The sequence below is a fragment of the Pelophylax lessonae genome, assembly GCF_965119305.1.
Source record: "Pelophylax lessonae genome assembly, chromosome: 12".
NCBI classification, from domain to species: domain Eukaryota; kingdom Metazoa; phylum Chordata; class Amphibia; order Anura; family Ranidae; genus Pelophylax; species Pelophylax lessonae.
This window is the reverse complement of record NC_138779.1, coordinates 101,868,175-101,891,039: the sequence shown is the minus strand read 5'-3', so window position 1 is coordinate 101,891,039 and position 22,865 is coordinate 101,868,175. Positions and strand designations below refer to the sequence as shown.

Here is a 22,865-nt window from a genome sequence, read left to right as displayed (position 1 = left end):
AACTCCACACAGTTTTTGGAAAGTCCTTTATTAAAAACGTTTTTTTTTTTTTTTTCTGCCCCGATGTAAATCAATCATTAATTACAATGAACGTCACCTGCCGCCTGCACAAAAAAAATCTGTCGTGAGCGTTTGGCTCCCATCAACGGACATGCCGCTTCCACCCACCGCTTAAAGTTTTTCTAAAGCCTATGCCATTCTATGCATTAAGGTAAAAAAATCTTCTGTGTCACAGAATCCCCCCCCCCCTTTTCCTCCTTTATACTTACCTGAGCCCATTCACGATCCAGTGCTGTCCATGAGAGCCAAGGTTATCCCAGCTCTGTCCCTCTTCTCTGGGCAGACTGATAGCAGCAGGAGCCATTGCTGTCCATCAAAGGCTGTGATGAGGAGGGGAGAAGGGGAGCAGTGCCGAGCTGCCCGGTCTGTATCAATGGATGCAGACAAGGCAGCTCTTCAGTGAGCCCACACAAGTCCCCCTATGGGAAGCGGCTTTCTATGGGGGCACTCTGAGAAGAGGAGCAGCCAGGAGTGTGAGCGGGTGACCCCAGAAGAAGAGGATCAGGGCTGCTCTGTGCAAAACCACTGCACAGAGCAGGTAATTATGACATATTTATTATTTTTAAAAAATTATAAAAAATAAAAATAAGAACCTTTAAAGCGGAGTTCCAACCTCACACACTCACCTGTCCAATGGTCCAGCAATGCGGCCGCCCGAAGCCTCGCTCTTCTCCCTCTCTGCTCTGCGGCGCTGGCATCACTGGTGTGGGCACCCAGCTGTGACAGTTTGCGGCTTCACAGCCGGGTACGCACTGCGCATGCACGAGTTGCGCTACGCGTAGTGATTGGCCGGCAATCTTTTGGGACCTCTGACATGTCCCAGAAGATTGCAGGGAGGAAAGGGGAGAGGAGAACTTCCGCTCAGGGCGCCGCGGCGCTCCGAGCGGAAGTGGGAGCGGGTACCTGTCAAAACTAGGTACCCGCTCCCCCCCCCAAAAAAATGACATGCCAAATGTGGCATGTCAGGGGGTTAGAACCACCTAAAGCAGAAGTTCCACTTGTGGGTGGAACTCCGCTTTAATATCACTTTAAGTAAACAAGGGGAGCCCTGTCCCTTTGTGACATCAATGACCAAACATGGATGTGTCCGTGTATGGTTAATGACGTCAATAAGTGCCCCCCGCCTCTTATGACATCATTGATCCCAGCCCCCTTGTTTACTTAAGCAGCGTGTCAGCCAGCGGGAGTCAAGTGATGGAGTGGTGGTGTCAGAAGATGGCATTTTTTCTTTTTCATGCAGACGGCGTTCATCATGATTGACAATGGATGCTCATCGGTGGACATTTATAACATTTTTTTTATAAAGGACCTGTCATAAACTGTGTGGTGGTTTTATTTACGCATACTCATTTACATGGGGGGAGCAGGACCGGGGGTCCCCGTTCTCCAGATTTGAATAACGCACCCCCTGAACCTCCACATCCAGTGGGGTGGGGTTATGGGAAGAGGCTCTTGCCCTTATCCACATAGGGACAAGGTGTTTTGCAGCCCCCCCCCCCCCCCGGCAAAACCACCTCCTTATGTTGAGGGCACGTGGCCTGGTATGGTTTGGGGGGGGGGGAGTATGCTTATTACCTCCCCTTTCCTGGCCTGTCGGCTACATGCTCAGAAAAGGGTCTGGTATGGATTTGGGGGGGGGGGGGGGCGCATGGCTCCCCCAATCCAAATCTGACACGAAAGGGCTTGGTATGGATTGGGGGAGGGGCACACACACTTTTTTTTCCCAGTTTTTACTGTCGACTCTGTTCACAGTTGTGAATCCCTTCTGAAAGCAGGGGGGAGTTATGGTTGTTAGGAGACTGAGGTGTGCCGGCTCCTTAGCTACCAACAGCCTTGAGCTGAACTAGGAATACCACTGCTAGATGTTTTATACCCAGCTTCAGCCAGAGGGCCGATCTGCGTTAAATTGCAAATGCACATAATAATTAGTTAAATAGTGCAAAAAAAAAAAAAAAATTGTTGTATTTAACATGCTTTTTTGTGAATTAAAGGTTCCAGAGTTAAATACCACATGAGTTAATTGAAACCAAATACTCATGTGGTATTTAACTCTTAGTGAATTTGGGTGATTGTAAGTTGTGTTCTCTACAGCAAAATAACAAAAATTAATAGTTTAAGTATTTTATTTTTTAATTTTATAACTGTATTTTCTTCTAATCAGAAGTTTCCCTTTTCTTTGTTTAATTTGTATCTTGTAGTTTTGCTTTTTTGCACAGTTTCACAAAAAAAAAAAAAAAATCACTCAGCCTAGAGAAGGATGTTATATCGGTACTTAATGATGTATACAGTATATATACATATATGTCTGAATGTATATATATTAATTTTGCAATTTGGGAATTTTCCTTTAGACTTGTTGGTTATACTATTATGAAATGTTGATATCTTTTTTTAAAACAGCTGGTGGAAAATGTTATGTATCAGCAACACCCCCTCTTCTGGAAAAAATGTCAGTGCATCGCTAAGCAAACATTTTTTGTAGCGTTTTCTACCTTACAGTATGAATGCATGTTTTAGACTCTGAATTATTCAGATGTTCAGACTTAAAGTACCTGGGAACAGATATGTTAGTCAATTACTTTCACAAACTTATCTTAGCAATGGTATGTGAGTAATGCATATGTGTAAGGCCTCTTGCACACGATACTCCTGTTTGAGCATCTCCTTTTGGCCTCTTGCACACAATACTCCTGTTTGAGCATCTACTTTTTTCCAGACCTTTTTTCTTGTATGTATTTGCGAGTATTTGAGAGTATTCGCGTGTATTCGCGAGTATTGAGGCTTAAATTACTGACCAAAAATGCAGATTTTTCTATTTTGTTCTTACTGAAGAATACACAGCGCTTGTTTAACCGGTTGCCGACCGCCGCACGACTATATACTGCGGCGGTCAGCCCCGGCCAGGCAGAGTGACGTATCGGTACGTCACTCGCCTGTCACTGACTTGCGAGCCTATCGCGGGCGGGCGCGCGCCCGCCGAGGCGCGCGCCCGCCGCGGCTCGTTCACAGGCAAGTCAGTGCGTGTGACCGGCGGACTCGATGTCCGCCAGTCACACTGCGATCGCTCCTGTGAAGGGAGAAAGACAGAGCAGCTTGTGTAAACAAGCTGCCTGTCAGTTCTCCCTGTGTAAAAGTAAAGATCTGACCGTTCTACTATGTAGAACGGTTGATCTTTGCTTTTACACCAATAGGAATGTCCCTACACAGTAGAAAGCACGCCCCTAGGACACACTTAACCCCTCCCTGTCCAATAAAGTTAACCCCTTCCCTGCCAGTGTCATTTTTGCAGTAACAGTGCATATGTATAGCACTGATTACTGCAGTAATGTCACTGGTAACCCCAAAAGTGTCAAAAATGTCAGTCAAGGGTCCGATCTGTCCGCCGCAATGTCGCAGTACCGAAAAAAAAATCGCAGATCGCCGCCATTACGCGTTAAAAAAAAAAACACCAAAAATGACAAAAATCTTTCTCTTTGTTAGTAAACGCGATAACTTTTGCGCAAACCAATCAAAATACGCTTTTTGCGATTTTTTTTACCAAACATAGGTAGCATAAAACAAATTGGCCGAAAAATGTTAAAAAATTTTGATTTTTACTTTTTTTTTGGGGGAATTTCATATAAAAAAATGTGAAAAATAGTGTTATTTTTGCAAAATTTACGCTCTTTTTTTGTTTATAGCGCGTGATCAAAAAATCGCACAGGTGATCAAATACCACCAAAAGAAAGCTCTGTTTGTGGGAAAAAAAGGACGTCAAATTCGTTTAGGTACAGCGTCGCACGACCGCGCAATTGTCCGTTAAATTCACGCAGTAAAAAATCGCAAAAAAACCCCTGGTCCTTTAGCAGCCAAATCCTCCGGGGCTTAAGTGGTTAAGCGACTGTGTGCATAGGCACATTACAATTAATGGGCTGTATTTTAGCTCAAAAAGCTGTACTGAGCATTTTTAAGCCACAAGATGCCCAAACAGGAGTATCGTGTGCAAGAGGCCTAAAGAAAATTGGAAATAAATGAAAAGTATCTGATACCTCTAGCTCTAGAATATTGTGAGGCATGATATCCTGATTTCATGCTTTTTTACATAGAAATAATTGCTGTATCTCTTTATTACCTAGTATAAAAGCAAGATGGAGGCCAAATGGGCAACACCAACTGATAAATTAAAAGACCTATTAAACGTTCTGCATCTTTTTTCTCCTTACAGCCGTGCAATGTGGTGTAACATGGGGTCACCTCAGAGAGTGATTACAACTCCTATAGGCACAGCACATTTCCTATCTATTCTGGGCAGTTAAGAGAGCTGCCTCTTGAAAACCTTGCTCTATTCTACATTCAGGTCACTAAGGGGAAGTGTTGGTCATCTTACTTTAAAAAAGTAATAAGTTACAGTTACAAATTACTTCTCCCAAAAAGTAATTGCGTTAGTAACTCAGATACCACATTGAAAAAGTAATTAGTTACTCAGCAAAGTAACTGTGAGAGTCCATTCCCACTAATACGACTTGTCAGGCGACTTGTCAGCCTGACAAGTCGTGGACCGTCGCGGTCCATTGTGTGGTACAGGAACGGTTCAAATAGGAGCGACACAAGTCACTCCGACTTAGAAAAAGGTTCCGGTACTACTTTGGGGCGACCTGGAGCGACTTGCATAGACATTTATTTTATGAAGTCCGTGCAAGTCGCGCCGAAGTCGCGCTGCACGTGACTTCACAGGTCGCCCCTGAAGTCGTGCTGCTTCAGTGTGAATGCGGTGTAACTTTTTTGTTTATATTCTATAAAGCAATTACTTTCTATAACATCTTTAATATCAAAGATGTTTATATTAGCTGATTGAAGAATAAAAACACTATATACAGTACTTTAGAACATTTGGTATTTATTTGAACCCAACTCAATAGATTGCAGCCCGCCATTGATATAATATGCATAGAAACATATAAAAAATAAATATTGAACCTAAAATTCAAATGCAAAATTAAGACACACAAATGTAAACTTGGGTAAAAAGAAATAAAGGAAAATCTGGCCTTTAATTAGTGCAATTATCTGTATCTGTATTATTGTGTAAAAAGAAACAAAGGAAAACCTGGCCATTACTGCAAATCTCTGTAACTGTATATTAGGCCTACTGCACAATAAACAGAAGTTTTGATACTGTACTGAATAGTTAAGAGTTGGATAGTGTTCTGTTACAGAACACTATCCAACTCTTAGAGCCCGTTCACACTATGTCGGATCCGACTAGGGGGCGACCTGTGAAGTCGCGTGCAGCGCGACTTCGGCACGACTTGCATGGACTTCATAAAATGAATGTCTATGCAAGTCGCTCCGAGGTCGCCCCGAAGTAGTACAGGAACCTTTTTCTAAGTCGGAACGGTTCCTGTAGCAGTCAATGGACCACGACGGACCACGACTTGTCAGGCTGACCAAGTCGCCTGACAAGTCGTATTGGTGTTAACGGGCTCTCAAATATTCAGTAAAGTAACAAAATTAAATATTTAAAATAAATAATGTTCCCACACTTTGCATTCAAGTGCAAAACTAAGACTCACAACTGTAAACTTGTGTAATAAGAAACAAAGGAAAATCTGGCCTTTAATTAGTGCAATTATCTGTATCTGTATAATACTGCACAATAAATAGAGCACTAACCAACTCTCCATGTAGATTAACATGTTGTTCGTTCTCAATGAAAAGGAACAATACATTAATCTATACTAAAATACTCCTCTCTAACAACTAAACCAGTGGTTGTAACATACGACCACTGGTTTTTCGAATCTTTTGTCTGACAGTCTGTTCCTCTTCGGAGGGAAGACAAGCTTGCCCAGGCTGAACAGTCTCTCAACAGGTGCACTAGATTGAGTAGCAGCATTGTAAAGTAGTGACATTTTCTTGATGAGAGAAAATCCACACATAGAGTTAAAGTTTTGTGCTGAAGATCTAATATAGTCTGCCACCTGGTTTTCTGCTGAAGAGGAGGTTTCCTCCTTATCCTCCTCAAAGGAAAAGAAATCGTTCTCTTTGGCTGAATCTGTGTGATGTGAAGATGTGCTGTCACCTGGCTGTGGTTCTTCGAGGACAATTCTTCGGCAGTCTGCCAGCAAACTTGCCTTAGCCTTATCCTTTAAAGCGGTAGTATACTAAAAAAAAAAAAAAACCCTGCAAGACAAAGGCATAATGAGCTAGTATGCATCACATACTAGCTCATTATGAAATACTTACCTTAGAATTAAGCCTCGACATGGACCCCCGGACACCGCTGTGGGAGCTGACATGATCCCTCGGCATCTCTTCCGGGTTCGGCGGCTCCGGCGCTGTGAGTGGCCGGAGCCTGCGATGACGTCACTCCTGCGCATGCGCGCGAGAGTCATTTTCTGGCACTTCCCGGCAAGGAAACTCTGAAGTTCCGCCGGACCTTCAGAGCGCATGCGCCGCTCCCGTCAGCGGCTGCATGCAGTGCAAATATCTCCTAAACCGTGCAGGTTTAGGATATATTAATTGTACCTACAGGTAAGCCTTATTATAGGCTTACCTGTAGTTAAAAGTCACAAAAAGCGGTATACTACCGCTTTAACTCCTGTGACCGCAGCCAGCGAAGTTTGAATTTTTGAAGACTTACGGCAGCAAGTATAGCCTCTTAATTTCCCAGGACATTAGCAAATCTGGTTTTGATAGCCTAAAATGATAAGAATAATAACATTAAATGTATGTATCAACACAAATCAGTCATATTATTATTATTATGATTATAATAATAATCATAATTAGTAGCAGTTATATTTATTATTATTATGAGTACCACAGCAATGTTCACTTAATAAATAATAAGATATTAAATTCAAGTTCTTACTGTGACTATGGCATCAGGAAGGTCCCTCAGTATTTGCAGGCCACTTTTAAGGGCTTCTGTCTTCAGCATTAATGTCTCAATTGTTGGTAGGAGTGTACCATGAAAACAGTTCTCTTCTCCCTGAAGTATATCCAAGGCAACTGTAAGGGGCTTCATCACAATACAGTACTCCTTTAAAAACTGGTGTTCCCTTTCTGTTATCGCTGTCAGTCCTAATTTGGAGAAAATTGTGTTAAGGTCTACCATGGATATTTCACAGATTCGAGCCAGGGCATCATAGAACGGAATGCCATCGTGTTGTACAAGGTACAAGCAGCTTTTTTGACACCAACTCATCAACTGTTTCAGTAGCCAAAGCCGATCGACTGTAATGTTCTGGTATCTCTGGTACCCTTGTCTCCATATTTCTCCTTTCCTAATTGCGTCCCATCTTGTGTAACAAGGGACGCATATACCTTTAAGACCGGATGACATCATTGCCGAGCGCCGCTATGAGCGGCTATTTCAATCGCCGGTTTGCTCTCACTCATGGCTCGTTCAACCGCCATGGTTGGAGCGTCCCGCTGTCTGAAGTCAGCATACCAGTTAGACACGTTCCTGTATCTCGCTACCTGAACCTGTTTTCGGATCCTGTGTCTCGCCACCCGATCACCCCTGGCATGCTGTTTTCACCTTCACCGCATGTTCACCGCACCTACTCCTGTGAAGTCGGAGCTGCTGACATTCTCCCTTGCTGAACTGAAGCCGGAAACCTCGCTGGTGATCCGTATCTCGCTACGGGATCACCCCTCTCCAATGGACACTGTTACTCCTAAACCTATCTAAGTGATAAGTACCCCGCAGGGGATTCTTACTAACCAATCTCCTACTGTCATCTACTGCAATTACCAAGACTATCTGTATCTATCTATTCACTATCATCTGCATAGACTGTTAGCTCTTGGGACTACCTTCAACTATCCTTGCACTAGGTTACTCTGTCTAAGTATACTCCATCTGTGTCCTCTTACCATCTGCACTATACTTGACATCAGAACCTATCTGCTTTACCATCACCTGCAACTCTCCTTATACTACTTCTAGTGCTCACCATACAATAGCCTGTCTCTCATCTATATATCCTCATATATTCTATCCCTCCATTAACATCTATTAATATATATATGGTATATAACAGGCTGTACACGGTGATGAAGTCCTGAGAGTTGGATATGTTTGTTCAACAGATTCTCTACAAGGCTACTGAGTGTAATAATTCTGCAGCTGTAAATCCATCCACTAACAAAAACGCATGAACGTTACATCGACTAGTCTTGTTCCATAGGGCAGTACATTTGGCAGTAGCACTTCTATAAACAGCCTTTGTTGCAGATTTTGACAGCAGCCACTTGTCAAAATCTGTGCATGAAATCAGGTTTAGTGTGTGTGCTGCACATCTCTTGTGGGGGGGGCAAAGTGATCTCATCACCATCATTATCATCACCGATTGCATATAGAGCATCATTATTGTCTGTAAACGTCACCTCATCTTCATAGTCTTCTTCAGAATCACTTTCCTCAAGTGGCTGGTACCTCTTAAATAGTGTTGAGCGAACACGGACTGTATTATTCGTGTTCGTACCGAATAATTGGATTTTTTTTACCCGAACACGGACACGGACACTTTACTGTATGTTCGGGTAAAAATCCGTGTTCGGTCGTTTTATTTCCGGGTTTTGCATGCTTTGGCGCTCTTTTCATGGCGGGCTTTCAACAGCCAATCAACAATCGTTTAACTGGTGTGCCTTAAGCCATCCCAGCCATGCCTGCAAATGTCTTAGTAGCTGTGATTGGCCGTCTGAAGCATGTGACCAAGTCTTTATAAGTTCGAGGCAGCCGCCGCAGCAGCGTCATTCTGCTGCTTAGCTAAGGGACAGAGCACACATCAATGTGCTGGCTGCTGATTAGGGAAAGATAGGCAGGAAAAAACCATTTGTGTCCGGATAGAATTGAGGGACAGGTCGGAGTGTTTAGGCAGGGCGAGTTGTAGGCATTTTAGGGATAGAGTCTGCTGAATTATAGGGTCAGTGTCTTCTACAAACTACAATCGATATTGCTGTGTGGGGGGTGGGGTGAATCTGCACTCAATCCTGATCTACGATCTCTTCTCAATCCTGTTAGGGACAGAGTCTGCTGAATTTTAGGGAAACTGTGTTCTACAAACTACAATCGATATTGCTGTGTGGTGTGGGATTGGAGATAGGCAGGTGTCAGTGATCCACATCCATTTTTCTGTGTGTGAGCTGCAGTGAACACAATCTTTTTGGGCTGCAGTGAACACAATCTTTTTGGGCTGCAGTGAACACAATCTTTTTGGGCTGCAGTGAACACAATCTTTTTGGGGTGCAGTGAACAAAATCTTTTTGGGGTGCAGTGAACACAATCCTTTTTGGTGTGCAGTGAACACAATCTTTGTGGGGTGCAGTGAACAAAATCCTTTGTGGGGTGCAGTGAACACAATCTTTTTGGGGTGCAGTGAACAAAATCCTTTTTGGGGTGCAGTGAACAACATCCTTTTTGGGGTGCAGTGAACACAATCTTTTTGGGGTGCAGTGAACAAAATCCTTTGTGGGGTGCAGTGAACACAATCTTTTTGGGGTGCAGTGAACACAATCTTTTTGGGGTGGAGTGAACAACATCCTTTTTGGGGTGCAGTGAACAAAATCCTTTTTGGGGTGCAGTGAACAAAATCATTTTTGGGGTGCAGTGAACACAATCTTTTTGGGGTGCAGTGAACACAATCTTTGTGGGGTGCAGTGAACACAATCTTTTTGGGGTGGAGTGAACAACATCCTTTTTGGGGTGCAGTGAACAACATCCTTTTTGGGGTGCAGTGAACACAATCTTTTTGGGGTGCAGTGAACACAATCTTTGTGGGGTACAGTGAACAGAATCTTTGTGGGGTGCAGTGAACACAATCTTTGGGGGGTACAGTGAACACAATCTTTTTGGGGTGCAGTGAACACAATCTTTGTGGGGTGCAGTGAACACAATCTTTTTGGGGTGGAGTGAACAAAATCATTTTTGGGGTGCAGTGAACAACATCCTTTTTGGGGTGCAGTGATCAAAATCCTTTTTGGGGTGCAGTGAACACAATCTTTTTGGGGTGCAGTGAACAAAATCCTTTGTGGGGTGCAGTGAACAGAATCTTTGTGGGGTGCAGTGAACACAATCTTTGGGGGGGTACAGTGAACACAATCTTTTTGGGGTGCAGTGAACACAATCTTTGTGGGGTACAGTGAACAGAATCTTTGTGGGGTGCAGTGAACACAATCTTTGGGGGGTACAGTGAACACAATCTTTTTGGGGTGCAGTGAACACAATCTTTGGGGGGTACAGTGAACACAATCTTTTTGGGGTGCAGTGAACACAATCTTTGTGGGGTGCAGTGAACACAATCTTTGGGGGGGTACAGTGAACACAATCTTTTTGGGGTGCAGTGAACAACATCCTTTTAGGGTGCAGTGAACACAATCTTTGTGGGGTGCAGTGAACAACATCCTTTTAGGGTGCAGTGAACACAATCTTTGTGGGGTACAGTGAACAGAATCTTTGTGGGGTGCAGTGAACACAATCTTTGGGGGGTACAGTGAACACAATCTTTGTGAGGTGCAGTGAACACAATCTTTGTGGGGTGCAGTGAACACAATCATTGTGGGGTGCAGTGAACTCAATCTTTGTGGGGTACAGTGAACACAATCTCATACTTCTGAAGATTTGAGGGTGCTGCCTGTTCCATACTCCCCCTACTCCTCATCTAGCCTTTTAGGGGTACAAACAATAGTAATTGGGGCCTAGTGTGGTTGTGTACGTGTGATATACATACACTTTTTTTGGATCATATTTTCTATTCCGCTATTTAATCAAAAACCTTTGGGGATCAGTTAAATTGGGGGATAGTCTGTGTTGGTACGTGTGAGAGAGATCCACCTTTCCAAGTTGTTGGGGTTCATCTCATACTTCTGAAGGTTTGAGGGTGCTGCCTGTTCCATACTCCCCCTACTCCTAGCCTTTTAGGGGTACAAACAATAGTAATTGGGGCCTAGTGTGGTTGTGTACGTGTGATATACATACACTTTTTTTGGATCATATTTTCTATTCCGCTATTTAATAAAAAACCTTTGGGGATCAGTTAAATTGGGGGATAGTCTGTGTTGGTACGTGTGAGAGAGATCCACCTTTCCAAGTTGTTGGGGTTCATCTCATACTTCTGAAGGTTTGAGGGTGCTGCCTGTTCCATACCCCCCCTACTCCTCATCTAGCCTTTTAGGGGTACAAACAATAGTAATTGGGGCCTAGTGTGGTTGTGTACGTGTGATATACATACACTTTTTTTGGATCATATTTTCTATTCCGCTATTTAATCAAAAACCTTTGGGGATCAGTTAAATTGGGGGATAGTCTGTGTTGGTACGTGTGAGAGAGATCCACCTTTCCAAGTTGTTGGGGTTCATCTCATACTTCTGAAGGTTTGAGGGTGCTGCCTGTTCCATACTCCCCCTACTCCTCATCTAGCCTTTTAGGGGTACAAACAATAGTAATTGGGGCCCAGTGTGGTTGTGTACGTGTGATATACATACACTTTTTTTGGATCATATTTTCTATTCCGCTATTTAATCAAAAACCTTTGGGGATCAGTTAAATTGGGGGATAGTCTGTGTTGGTACGTGTGAGAGAGATCCACCTTTCCAAGTTGTTGGGGTTCATCTCATACTTCTGAAGGTTTGAGGGTGCTGCCTGTTCCATACTCCCCCTACTCCTCATCTAGCCTTTTAGGGGTACAAACAATAGTAATTGGGGCCCAGTGTGGTTGTGTACGTGTGATATACATACACTTTTTTTGGATCATATTTTCTATTCCGCTATTTAATCAAAAACCTTTGGGGATCAGTTAAATTGGGGGATAGTCTGTGTTGGTACGTGTGAGAGAGATCCACCTTTCCAAGTTGTTGGGGTTCATCTCATACTTCTGAAGGTTTGAGGGTGCTGCCTGTTCCATACCCCCCCTACTCCTCATCTAGCCTTTTAGGGGTACAAACAATAGTAATTGGGGCCTAGTGTGGTTGTGTACGTGTGATATACATACACTTTTTTTGGATCATATTTTCTATTCCGCTATTTAATCAAAAACCTTTGGGGATCAGTTAAATTGGGGGATAGTCTGTGTTGGTACGTGTGAGAGAGATCCACCTTTCCAAGTTGTTGGGGTTCATCTCATACTTCTGAAGGTTTGAGGGTGCTGCCTGTTCCATACCCCCCCTACTCCTCATCTAGCCTTTTAGGGGTACAAACAATAGTAATTGGGGCCTAGTGTGGTTGTGTACATGTGATATACATACACTTTTTTTGGATCATATTTTCTATTCCGCTATTTAATCAAAAACCTTTGGGGATCAGTTAAATTGGGGGATAGTCTGTGTTGGTACGTGTGAGAGAGATCCACCTTTCCAAGTTTTTGGGGTTCATCTCATACTTCTGAAGATTTGAGGGTGCTGCCTGTTCCATACCCCCCCTACTCCTCATCTAGCCTTTTAGGGGTACAAACAATAGTAATTGGGGCCTAGTGTGGTTGTGTACGTGTGATATACATACACTTTTTTTGGATCATATTTTCTATTCCGCTATTTAATCAAAAACCTTTGGGGATCAGTTAAATTGGGGGATAGTCTGTGTTGGTACGTGTGAGAGAGATCCACCTTTCCAAGTTGTTGGGGTTCATCTCATACTTCTGAAGGTTTGAGGGTGCTGCCTGTTCCATACCCCCCCTACTCCTCATCTAGCCTTTTAGGGGTACAAACAATAGTAATTGGGGCCTAGTGTGGTTGTGTACGTGTGATATACATACACTTTTTTTGGATCATATTTTCTATTCCGCTATTTAATCAAAAACCTTTGGGGATCAGTTAAATTGGGGGATAGTCTGTGTTGGTACGTGTGAGAGAGATCCACCTTTCCAAGTTGTTGGGGTTCATCTCATACTTCTGAAGGTTTGAGGGTGCTGCCTGTTCCATACCCCCCCTACTCCTCATCTAGCCTTTTAGGGGTACAAACAATAGTAATTGGGGCCTAGTGTGGTTGTGTACGTGTGATATACATACACTTTTTTTGGATCATATTTTCTATTCCGCTATTTAATCAAAAACCTTTGGGGATCAGTTAAATTGGGGGATAGTCTGTGTTGGTACGTGTGAGAGAGATCCACCTTTCCAAGTTTTTGGGGTTCATCTCATACTTCTGAAGATTTGAGGGTGCTGCCTGTTCCATACCCCCCCTACTCCTCATCTAGCCTTTTAGGGGTACAAACAATAGTAATTGGGGCCTAGTGTGGTTGTGTACGTGTGATATACATACACTTTTTTTGGATCATATTTTCTATTCCGCTATTTAATCAAAAACCTTTGGGGATCAGTTAAATTGGGGGATAGTCTGTGTTGGTACGTGTGAGAGAGATCCACCTTTCCAAGTTGTTGGGGTTCATCTCATACTTCTGAAGGTTTGAGGGTGCTGCCTGTTCCATACCCCACCTACTCCTCATCTAGCCTTTTAGGGGTACAAACAATAGTAATTGGGGCCTAGTGTGGTTGTGTACGTGTGATATACATACACTTTTTTTGGATCATATTTTCTATTCCGCTATTTAATCAAAAACCTTTGGGGATCAGTTAAATTGGGGGATAGTCTGTGTTGGTACGTGTGAGAGAGATCCACCTTTCCAAGTTGTTGGGGTTCATCTCATACTTCTGAAGGTTTGAGGGTGCTGCCTGTTCCATACCCCCCCTACTTCTCATCTAGCCTTTTAGGGGTACAAACAATAGTAATTGGGGCCTAGTGTGGTTGTGTACGTGTGATATACATACACTTTTTTTGGATCATATTTTCTATTCCGCTATTTAATCAAAAACCTTTGGGGATCAGTTAAATTGGGGGATAGTCTGTGTTGGTACGTGTGAGAGAGATCCACCTTTCCAAGTTTTTGGGGTTCATCTCATACTTCTGAAGATTTGAGGGTGCTGCCTGTTCCATACCCCCCCTACTCCTCATCTAGCCTTTTAGGGGTACAAACAATAGTAATTGGGGCCTAGTGTGGTTGTGTACGTGTGATATACATACACTTTTTTTGGATCATATTTTCTATTCCGCTATTTAATCAAAAACCTTTGGGGATCAGTTAAATTGGGGGATAGTCTGTGTTGGTACGTGTGAGAGAGATCCACCTTTCCAAGTTGTTGGGGTTCATCTCATACTTCTGAAGGTTTGAGGGTGCTGCCTGTTCCATACTCCCCCTACTCCTAGCCTTTTAGGGGTACAAACAATAGTAATTGGGGCCTAGTGTGGTTGTGTACGTGTGATATACATACACTTTTTTTGGATCATATTTTCTATTCCGCTATTTAATAAAAAACCTTTGGGGATCAGTTAAATTGGGGGATAGTCTGTGTTGGTACGTGTGAGAGAGATCCACCTTTCCAAGTTGTTGGGGTTCATCTCATACTTCTGAAGGTTTGAGGGTGCTGCCTGTTCCATACCCCCCCTACTCCTCATCTAGCCTTTTAGGGGTACAAACAATAGTAATTGGGGCCTAGTGTGGTTGTGTACGTGTGATATACATACACTTTTTTTGGATCATATTTTCTATTCCGCTATTTAATCAAAAACCTTTGGGGATCAGTTAAATTGGGGGATAGTCTGTGTTGGTACGTGTGAGAGAGATCCACCTTTCCAAGTTGTTGGGGTTCATCTCATACTTCTGAAGGTTTGAGGGTGCTGCCTGTTCCATACTCCCCCTACTCCTCATCTAGCCTTTTAGGGGTACAAACAATAGTAATTGGGGCCCAGTGTGGTTGTGTACGTGTGATATACATACACTTTTTTTGGATCATATTTTCTATTCCGCTATTTAATCAAAAACCTTTGGGGATCAGTTAAATTGGGGGATAGTCTGTGTTGGTACGTGTGAGAGAGATCCACCTTTCCAAGTTGTTGGGGTTCATCTCATACTTCTGAAGGTTTGAGGGTGCTGCCTGTTCCATACCCCCCCTACTCCTCATCTAGCCTTTTAGGGGTACAAACAATAGTAATTGGGGCCTAGTGTGGTTGTGTACGTGTGATATACATACACTTTTTTTGGATCATATTTTCTATTCCGCTATTTAATCAAAAACCTTTGGGGATCAGTTAAATTGGGGGATAGTCTGTGTTGGTACGTGTGAGAGAGATCCACCTTTCCAAGTTGTTGGGGTTCATCTCATACTTCTGAAGGTTTGAGGGTGCTGCCTGTTCCATACCCCCCCTACTCCTCATCTAGCCTTTTAGGGGTACAAACAATAGTAATTGGGGCCTAGTGTGGTTGTGTACGTGTGATATACATACACTTTTTTTGGATCATATTTTCTATTCCGCTATTTAATCAAAAACCTTTGGGGATCAGTTAAATTGGGGGATAGTCTGTGTTGGTACGTGTGAGAGAGATCCACCTTTCCAAGTTTTTGGGGTTCATCTCATACTTCTGAAGATTTGAGGGTGCTGCCTGTTCCATACCCCCCCTACTCCTCATCTAGCCTTTTAGGGGTACAAACAATAGTAATTGGGGCCTAGTGTGGTTGTGTACGTGTGATATACATACACTTTTTTTGGATCATATTTTCTATTCCGCTATTTAATCAAAAACCTTTGGGGATCAGTTAAATTGGGGGATAGTCTGTGTTGGTACGTGTGAGAGAGATCCACCTTTCCAAGTTGTTGGGGCTCATCTCATACTTCTGAAGGTTTGAGGGTGCTGCCTGTTCCATACCCCCCCTACTCCTCATCTAGCCTTTTAGGGGTACAAACAATAGTAATTGGGGCCTAGTGTGGTTGTGTACGTGTGATATACATACACTTTTTTTGGATCATATTTTCTATTCCGCTATTTAATCAAAAACCTTTGGGGATCAGTTAAATTGGGGGATAGTCTGTGTTGGTACGTGTGAGAGAGATCCACCTTTCCAAGTTGTTGGGGTTCATCTCATACTTCTGAAGGTTTGAGGGTGCTGCCTGTTCCATACTCCCCCTACTCCTAGCCTTTTAGGGGTACAAACAATAGTAATTGGGGCCTAGTGTGGTTGTGTACGTGTGATATACATACACTTTTTTTGGATCATATTTTCTATTCCGCTATTTAATCAAAAACCTTTGGGGATCAGTTAAATTGGGGGATAGTCTGTGTTGGTACGTGTGAGAGAGATCCACCTTTCCAAGTTGTTGGGGTTCATCTCATACTTCTGAAGGTTTGAGGGTGCTGCCTGTTCCATACCCCCCCTACTCCTCATCTAGCCTTTTAGGGGTACAAACAATAGTAATTGGGGCCTAGTGTGGTTGTGTACGTGTGATATACATACACTTTTTTTGGATCATATTTTCTATTCCGCTATTTAATCAAAAACCTTTGGGGATCAGTTAAATTGGGGGATAGTCTGTGTTGGTACGTGTGAGAGAGATCCACCTTTCCAAGTTTTTGGGGTTCATCTCATACTTCTGAAGATTTGAGGGTGCTGCCTGTTCCATACCCCCCCTACTCCTCATCTAGCCTTTTAGGGGTACAAACAATAGTAATTGGGGCCTAGTGTGGTTGTGTACGTGTGATATACATACACTTTTTTTGGATCATATTTTCTATTCCGCTATTTAATCAAAAACCTTTGGGGATCAGTTAAATTGGGGGATAGTCTGTGTTGGTACGTGTGAGAGAGATCCACCTTTCCAAGTTTTTGGGGTTCATCTCATACTTCTGAAGGTATGAGGGTGCTGCCTGTTCCATACTCCCCCTACTCCTCATCTAGCCTTTTAGGGGTACAAACAATAGTAATTGGGGCCCAGTGTGGTTGTGTACGTGTGATATACATACACTTTTTTTGGATCATATTTTCTATTCCGCTATTTAATCAAAAACCTTTGGGGATCAGTTAAATTGGGGGATAGTCTGTGTTGGTACGTGTGAGAGAGATCCACCTTTCCAAGTTTTTGGGGTTCATCTCATACTTCTGAAGATTTGAGGGTGCTGCCTGTTCCATACTCCTCCTCCTACTGCTCAACCATCCTTTTAGGGGTACAAACAATAGTAGTTGGGGCCTAGTGTGGTGGTGTACGTGCGAGATACATACACTTTCTTTTTGATCATATTTTCTATTCCGCTATTCAATTAAAACCTTTGGGGATCAATTCAATTGCGAGATAGTCTGTGTCGGTACGTGTGAGATCCACCTTTCCAAGTTGTTGGGGTTCATCTCATACTTCTGAAGATTTGAGGGTGCTGCCTGTTCCATACTCCTGCTCCTACTGCTCAACCATCCTTTTAGGGGTACAAACAATAGTAATTGGGGCCTAGTGTGGTTGTGTACGTGCGAGATACATACACTTTTTTTGATCATATTTCCTATTCCGCTATTCAATAAAAACCTTTGAGGATCAATTGAATTGCGGGATAGTCTGTGTCGGTACGTGTGAGATCCACCTTTCCAAGTTTTTGGGGTTCATCTCATACTTCTGAAGATTTGAGGGTGCTGCCTGTTCCATACTCCTCCTCCTACTCCTCATCCATCCTTTTAGGGGTACAAACAATAGTAATTGGGGCCTAGTGTGGTTGTGTACGTGCGAGATACATACACTTTTTTTGATCATATTTCCTATTCCGCTATTCAATAAAAACCTTTGAGGATCAATTGAATTGCGGGATAGTCTGTGTCGGTACGTGTGAGATCCACCTTTCCAAGTTTTTGGGGTTCATCTCATACTTCTGAAGATTTGAGGGTGCTGTCTGTTCCATACTCCTCCTACTCCTCATCCATCCTTTTAGGGGTAGAAACAATAGTAATTGGGGCCTAGTGTGGTTTTGTACGTGCGAGATACATACACTTTTTTGGATCATATTTCCTATTCCGCTATTCAATAAAAACCTTTCTAGGGCAAGATCTTAAATTACAGAAATATGAGGAGACCGTCAAATAAGGGCCGTGGCCTGGGTCGTGGTGCTGCTGGTAGAGCTCCTGTTGCAAGGAGAGGACGTGGTCGATCTGTGCCAGCTACACGCACAAGTGAAACACCTTCCTCAAGTGTGAGTAGGCGACAGAACCTGCATCAGTATTTGGTAGGGCATCAAACGCCCCTAGAAGTGATGAGGCCAGAACAAGTTGAGGCGATAGTAGATTGGTTTGCTGCTGACAGTGCCTCCAGTTCCTTCACATTGTCTCCCACCCAGTCTACTGCAGAAAGGTCAGAGTTGGCACCTGCAGCCAATGTCCAACCGTCTTTCACCTCACCCCCTTGCAAATCAGGCCAGCAGTCTGAGCCCCAAGCCATACAGCAGTCTCTTATTCTTTTTGAGGACTCTGTCAGCAGGGTTTCCCAGGGCCATCCACCTAGCCCTGCCCCAGAAGTGGAAGAGATTGAGTGCAGCGATGCCCAAGCACTTATTTCTCAAGATGAGTACATGCAAGGATCATCGCAGCACGTCTCCGATGATGACGAAACGCAGGTGCCAACTGCTGCGGCGTTCAGCATTGTGGAGACCGACAAGGAGGGCAGGGGTGAAGACTGGGTGGAAGATGATGTGGAGGACGATGAGGTCCTCGACCCCACATGGAATGAACGTCATGCAGGTGACCTGAGTAGTTTGGAGGAAGAGGCGGTGGTCGCACAGAGCCACCAGCACAGCAGAAGAGGGAGCAGGGTGCAGAAGCGGAGCGGACGTGCCCTAGACACTACGCCCGCTACTGCCCAACGCAGCAAGGGAACGAGCGCACCAAAGTCAGCTCAAAGGAGTTCTCTAGCGTGGAAGTTCTTTAGAAAATGTGCTGATGACAGGACACGAGTGGTTTGCACCCTGTGCAATCAGAGCTTGAAGCGAGGCATAAACCTTCTCAACCTGAGCACAACCTGCATGATCAGGCATCTAAGTGCAAAGCACGAGCTGCAGTGGAGTACACACCTTCAAAACCAAGAAACGTCTCTGGCTCATCCTGCTTCCTCTTCTGCTGCAGTCTCGGCCGCTCCAGCCACATCTGTAGTGATACCGGCACCTGCCACCCCGCAAACAGACGATCTGTCAGCAACACCACCACCTGGGTCACCAACAACCATCTCCACAATGTCCCGTGGAAGCGTTCAGCTTTCCATCTCCCAAACACTTGAGAGGAAGAGGAAGTACCCCCCTACCCACCCGCGATCCCTGGCCCTGAATGCCAGCATTTCAAAATTATTGGCCTTTGAAATGCTGTCATTCCGTCTGGTGGAGACGCACAGTTTTAAAAACCTTATGTCGGTGGCTGTCCCACAGTACGTCGTGCCCAGCCGCCACTACTTTTCCAGGCAAGCCATCCCTTCCCTGCACAACCAAGTGGGGGAAAATATCAGGTGTGCACTGCGCAACGCCATCTGTGCCAAGGTCCACCTAACTACGGATACGTGGACCAGTAAGCACGGTCAGGGGCGTTATATCTCCCTAACGGCACACTGGGTAAATGCAGTGGCGGATGGGCCTGAGGCGGATAGCAATTTGGCGCATGTCCTTCCACCACCGAGGATTGCAGGGCGCTTCAGTTTGCCTCCTGTTCCTAACTCCTCCTACTCCGCTTCCTCATCCTCTACCGCCTCCTCATCCGGACAGCGTAACACCTTCACCACCAACTTCAGCACGGCCAGGGGTAAACGACAGCAGGCAGTTTTACAACTTGCCTGTTTGGGGGACAAACCACACACCGCGCAGGTGTTGTGGAGGAGCATGGAACAGCAGACAAATGAGTGGTTGCTGCCAGCGAGCCTCAAGCCCGGCCTGGTGGTGTGCGATAACGGGCGAAATCTCATAGCAGCTCTGGGCCTAGCCGGTTTGACGCACATCCCTTGCCTGGCGCATGTGCTGAATTTGGTGGTGCAGAGGTTCCTTAAAAACTACCCCGATATGTCAGAGCTGCTGCAGAAAGTGCGGGCCGTTTGTGCGCACTTTCGGCGTTCTCACCCTGCTGCTGCTCGCCTGGCAGCGCTGCAGCGTAACTTCGGCCTTCCCGCTCACCGCCTCATATGTGACGTGCCCACAAGGTGGAACTCCACCTTGCACATGCTGGAAAGACTGTGCGAGCAGCAGCAGGCCATAGTGGAGTTTCAGCTGCAGCACGCACGCGTGAGTCGCTCTGCGGAACAGCACCACTTCACCACCAATAACTGGGCCTCCATGCGAGACCTGTGTGCCTTGTTGCGCTGTTTTGAGTACTCCACCAACATGGCCAGTGGCAATGACGCCGTTCTCAGCTTAACTATCCCACTTCTATGCCTCCTTGAAAAAACAATTCGGGCGATGATGGAAGAGGATGTGGCACAGGATGAGGAGGAGGAGGAGGATGAAGAGGTAACATTTCCAAGGCTTTCAGGGCAGTCATTCGCAAGGGGCTCCGAGGGTGGGTTCCTGCACACGCAAACGCCAGGGACGCAATTGTCCAGCAGGGGCACAGTTCTGGAGGATGAGGAGGATGAGGAGGAGGAGGAGCTGGAGGAGGAGATGGAACCATGTTCACAGCAGGGTGGCACCCAGGCCAGCTCATGGCCATCACTGGTGCGTGGCTGGGGGGATACAGAGGACACGGACGATACACCTCCCACAGAGGACAGCCTTTCGTTGCCTCTGGGCAGCCTGGCACACATGAGCGATTACATGCTGCAGTGTCTCCACAACGACCGCCGAGTTGCCCACATTCTAACTTGTGCTGATTACTGGGTGGCCACGCTGCTGGATCCCCGTTACAAGGACAACGTACCGTCCTTAATTCACTCACTGGAGCGCGATCGCAAGATGCGCGAGTACAAGCGCACGCTGGTAGACGCCATGCTGCTGGCATTCCCATCTGACAGCGGGGCCACAGTGGAAGCACAAGGCAGAGGAGGAGGAGGAGGAGGTCGCCAACGCAACCAGGGCACCGCCAGCACCTCAGAAGGCAGGGTTAGCATGGCCGAAATGTGGAAAAGCTTTGTCAGCACGCCACAACAAACAGCAGCACCAGCAGCTCAGATGGAACGTCTTAGCAGGAGGCAGCATTTTACCAAAATGGTGGAGCAGTATGTGTGCACACGCCTACATGTAGTGAATGACGGGTCTGCCCCCTTCAACTTCTGGGTCTCCAAATTGGGCACATGGCCTGAGCTTGCCCTTTACGCCTTGGAGGTGCTGGCGTGCCCTGCAGCCAGTGTATTATCTGAACGGGTATTTAGCACGGCTGGGGGCGTTATAACAGACAAGCGCAGCCGCCTGTCCAGAGACAATGTGGACAAGCTCACGTTCATTAAAATGAACCAGGCATGGATCCCACGGGACTTTTCCGTACCTTATGCAGAATAGCAATGGATACCGACCTTACCCACCCATTGTTCCATTTTTGCTCTTTCTCACTCTTTTGGGATGTACCCTCATTTAAAATTTTTGAAAAGAAGCAGTGTTGGCTACCTCGTCCTCCTCCTCAGGGCCAGATTAATGTAGGGGCTATTGGAGCTGCAGCTCCAGGCCCCTACCTTTTATATAGGCCCCGGGTTGGCCATATTCACTGTTACCGCTCTTCTGTCACTTGTAAACACAGAAGTCTGGCTTCTATGCTCGCTTCCCCAGGCAGCACCCTCAGAACCTCCCCACACAGCGTGAAGGCCGGACAAGGAGGGACAGTTGGCGATGCATGGATGTGTTTATGGGCTTCAGAGACAGCATCCCATGTTGAATTAGGCATGCATGGCTGCACCCTTCCTCCTCTGGGTGCATGGCAAGGCACGGCCCTTAAGGCCCTTCAAAATCCTCAGCACCAAGCCCATGATGCTGTTAATCCGGCCCTGGTCCTCCTCCACCGCCGCTTCCACCTACACCGCCCATAGGTGTGCGCAGCCTATTGCATTAAGGTGTGCACCCCAAAGTTGAAATACACATGCATGTGTTTGCCAGCAGGGAGAGTAATGTATCGGGGCCATGTACCTGTAGGCAAGGAGAAATAGAGCAGAGCAGGTCCCAGGGAGATCTTTCCCATCTCCTCACTGGCAATGCTATGTGCCCTAGGTGATTAGGGTGTGCCCAGGCACACCCAGCACACCCTGTGCGCACGCCTATGTCACCGCCACATCCACCACCACCTCAACCTCCCTCCTACTCCATATGGGCCTCGTCCTTCAGAGATGAAGAAGAACATTGTTTTATTTTTCTGTTTTTTTTTGTTGTTTTAAGTTATTTCCCTATCCACATTTGTTTGCAGAGCACTTGCCATGCTCTTAATTACGTTTTGCTGCCATTTGCAGCACTCTAGCCCTTTCCTTTGGTGTTTTAGAGCCATTTTAGTGCCTTAAAGTTCGGGTCCCCATTGACTTCAATGGGGTTCGGTGTCCGGGAAAAGTTCGGTAAAAGTCCGGGACACGGACCCGGACTTTTTTTTAAAGTTCGGCCGAACCCGTCGAACACGGACATCTAGGTGTCCGCTCAACCCTACTCTTAAATGCTTTACCAAAATTAGAGCCATTATCAGTCACTGTAGCTGTGATTTTGTGTGTTTGAGTGTATATTGTCAAGCTCAACTGCTATCGCGTCATGACTATGATGCCCCTTAAACTGCCTGCAGGCAAGAGCTGCTTTCTCTCTTTCCATGTTATTTGGATTGATCCAATGTGCTGTCACGCCAAGGTAACTTTTATTGTGGCAAGTCCAGATGTCTGCTGTAGTTGAAATGTACTGTAATTCCTCAAATGACGTTTTGAGCTCAATATTCATTTTTTCGTATTTGCTGTCTATGAATTTAGCAAAAGTGTTTCGGCATGGGGTTACCCCCTTTTCTCCTCCTCGTATTGGTATTTTATCAAGGAATCGGATAGCTCTGAATGACTCAGACACCACAGTGGACAGGGGAAGCATGTTTTCAACAAC

The 22,865-nt window shown here is 45.3% G+C and overlaps 1 protein-coding gene and 1 pseudogene across 2 annotated transcripts in view; one reads left to right on the top strand and one right to left on the bottom strand.

The window, feature by feature from the left end:
* LOC309567912 (uncharacterized protein) overlaps positions 1 to 22,865 on the top strand; it is a gene marked incomplete at its 3' end in the record, with an annotated part of 262,103 nt that overhangs the window by 211,354 nt on the left and 27,884 nt on the right. The gene's annotated exons all lie outside the window — the stretch shown is intronic.
* Positions 5,793 to 7,178, bottom strand: LOC309568803 (annotated as a pseudogene). Its single transcript has 3 exons — positions 6,914 to 7,178; positions 6,632 to 6,739; positions 5,793 to 6,185 (listed from the first exon to the last, which is right to left on the bottom strand). The product of its transcript is annotated as an uncharacterized misc_RNA (transcript).